The sequence below is a fragment of the Mustela lutreola genome, chromosome 3, assembly GCF_030435805.1.
Source record: "Mustela lutreola isolate mMusLut2 chromosome 3, mMusLut2.pri, whole genome shotgun sequence".
Lineage (NCBI taxonomy): Eukaryota > Metazoa > Chordata > Mammalia > Carnivora > Mustelidae > Mustela > Mustela lutreola.
In genome coordinates this window covers 17322955-17326260 of record NC_081292.1, presented here as the reverse complement: position 1 = coordinate 17326260, position 3306 = coordinate 17322955, and the positions used below count along the sequence as shown (strand labels likewise).

General features: G+C 49.2%; 1 pseudogene; it reads right to left on the bottom strand.

Annotated features, from left to right (window-relative positions):
- Positions 1–304: 304 nt before the first annotated feature.
- Positions 305–2964, bottom strand: LOC131827744 (purine nucleoside phosphorylase-like; annotated as a pseudogene).
- Positions 2965–3306: the final 342 nt, after the last annotated feature.

The following is a 3306-nucleotide window of genomic DNA, read 5'->3' as shown; positions in this document are numbered from 1 at the left end:
CCGAGGAATATGAAAGCATTGTATCCAAAGGACAGCAGTAGCTACTGTGCCAAGTTCAAGAGCCCTTATACATGGCAGGGCTTTGGCTCCAGGTCTTGGGGAGGAACAAGGGGTGATAACTGCCTTGAGACAACTGAGCAAAAGAAGAGCCGGTGCAAAAAGGTCTGGTGGGAGAAACAGGGACGGTGAAGGAAAGGGATCTTCCTGTCCTTTCTCCTATGACTGAAGGGCAGAGGCGTGTGACCCAAAGTAGGTAGGAGCTACTAGATCCCATTAGAGAGAGGCCAGACCACTCTAGGGCAGGTTAACTGGCTTTGGAAGGCAGCAGAATAGTGGTCATAAGAAAGGAGACAAACTGTTCCAATTTGTGGGTAGCTTGTTTCCCGGCCTCTAGTACTTCCTCCTGGTTGACCTTCTTGGTGTCATAATCCAGGACGACTTTGTTAGCGATGAGGGAGAAGCCAAAGACTCGAAGTCCACAGTGCCTTGCCAGCTTCGACTGCTGGTACCTGTGTTCATGCCAACAGCATCTGCCCCCGGCTCCGCAGCAGCCAACGCGCTGCCACAGGCTCGAAGGTGAGGCCTGCCCTTCCTTTCGCAGGTGCCTTCCTTTTGCTCCCTCTGCTCCCCATCTGTTTCCAGGCACTGTGTGCCTTCTGCCTCATAGGCATCGGACATGGCAGGGACACGAACTCCAAACCTTTCAAGCCTTGGGCCCTCTAAGAGGGTTCAAACCACTGAAGCCAGTTAGGTTGACCTGACCACAGATCAGCATGGTATCTCCAACCTCAAACTCGGGGTCGAGTCCTCCCCCTGCAATGGTGACCACTAGGGTGTCCACACCCATAAGGAAGAACAACCTCACTGGGAATGTCACCTTCAAGATCGAGTAGGCTTCGTGCGTGGGAAACCTGTCCTGCACCATCACACAGGCTCTGCCATTCGGGAGCCCAAACACCAGCTGACCAGCAGCACTCGGCACTGTATTTTGGGGAAAGTTTGGTATCTCACTGTAGACAAAGCTTTGGGCCTCAGTTAATTTATCAGCCAGATTTCCTAGCCCAGAACCACAGAGGACCGCCACTTGAGGTCTGTGCTCGGTGGGGTGCAGAAACCATTTGCTAGTGCTTTCATCATCATACGTAAATTCATTCTCCGAGGGGCGCTACCGCCACTGCTCTCTCAAAAAGCTTGTCCTTCGCCTCTGAGACCCGGTCCCCTGAGCTGCACCACACTATGCTGAGCCCTACTTCCCGGGATCCGTGTGCACAGTCCTGTCCTGGAAGTTTGTGAGTAATAAAGTGACACAAGCAAGTCTGAACTTGAGAAAATCCAGTTGTCTGCACTGCCCAGGATGGAGCAGAGGGAGACAAGAATTGCAGACAGAGACCAGACTGATGGTGGTCAGACTATCTGGGGGGTAGATCATAAGGTAGAAGTGTAGCTAGAAAGGGACAAGTGAGTCAGAGCACCAAAATGCTTGGACTCCTGTTCCAAGTGCTGGAAGACAGAAGCTGATGAGGTGATCAGCTTGGTGGAGGGATGACAAGCCCTGGAGTGCTCATGACCAGTTTCTTAGAAGAGGTAGGATTTGAGATGGAGCACGCAGGGTGAGAAAAGCTTGAACAGGCAGCAAGGAAAAGGCAAGACAATCTTTCCACCAGCATTTCATGTGTTACAAGACATGGAGGAAACTTCTCCTTGTTTTTAAATAAAGATTTTACTTATTTATGAGAGAGAAAGAGAGTCCATATACATGGAGGGGACAGGGGAAAAGCAGGAGAAGGGGGAGGGGAGGGGCAGAAGTAGAGTCCACCCTGCGCAAGAAGCCCAATGCAGGGGTCGATCCTAGGACCTGGGATCATAACCTGAGCTGAAGGCAGACTCTTAACTGACTGAGCCACCCAGGCACCCTGGAAGCTTCTCTTTGATACAGAAAATGCACCTCAAGCACTTAGGGCTTAGTCGGCGCCTGTCACACGGCAAATATTCAAAACTATGATGCATTATTCTCAATAACAGCAAGTAATGCCTATTAAAAGTTAACAAATTGGGACCTGACTTTCGACGGCAACAATCAAAGTTCTCGTTATTTCTAAAAAGATCTATGCGGAATGGGTAAGCTTAGGCTCTTCAACCATTGGCCCAATCTGAAACAGACAGTGGTTTGTTTCCTCATTCTGTCTTAGAACCTTCATCAGCTTCCCTTCCTTCCAAGGGAGAATCAGCGGGAACTGACCAGATGAACAGAGAGTCCCTAGAGTCCCATTCCTGTCCCACCATCATGCTCTCAGCCTGGTACTCATCTCCTTGTCATCTTGTAAAACTTGATCCCAGGAGCTGATTTTCTGTGGGATGCGTTAACAAAGAAAAGATCCCAGAGGAAGTACAGAAAGGGTCTCACTGTAGTGCTGGAAAGATCTTATCTGAAGACGTGTTCCAATTCTGGGTGGCCTGGGGCCATGAAAAGAAGTAGCATCTGGATAGTATCCTATGATATGGTTAACCCTAGTGATCCTTTTGTTCTCGGCTTAAAAAATCCTTCCTCCAGGAGTTCCTGATGGCCCTGAAACTGTTTAAGTGCCCCCACATGTGCTTTCTTATACTCAGAATCTCCCTCATCATAGAAATTATGACACCTTTGTTATTCTTGTGTATGTGTCTCCCTTACATATATATAGATGATCTCTTATAAACAAGCTCTTATTTGTATGTCTCTGCAGTGGAGATACCCCAAGGTGACCCCCAGTGGCTTCCACTTCTTTTTGCCCATGCCTTGGTATAATCCCCTGCCCTTGATTATAGTAGGACCTGTGACTTCATGCTAATCGACAGAATACAGCAAGGTGAACGGAGGTTACCCCCAGGGTGATGCTGGGTTACATAACCCTCTTTCAGCAGACTGGAGCAGGAGACTTTGCATTCTGACTTGATGAAGTAACTGGTCGTGTTGAAGAAGCCCATATGGCCAGGGAACTACAAGAGGCCTCTAGCTGCCATGGGTAGCTTCTATGGGCTTCTAGAAATGGTGCCCAGAAAAGAAAAGTCAAGAAAAGAGTGGGGGCTGGGGGTGCAGGGAGCTGATGTTCTGTAGCCTGATGGAACCCAGCTGACAGCCAGCCAAAACCAAGGCCTACAGTCTTACCATGGTAAGAAATCAAACTCCTCCAGCAAGCTCAATGAGCTCAGAAACAGATTTTTTTCTCAGCCAAGCTTCCAGAACACCACTCAGCAGACATCTTGAATGCAACCTTATAAGACCTCAAGAGCAGAAGCCAGCTAAACTGCACATAGACCCCCGACCCA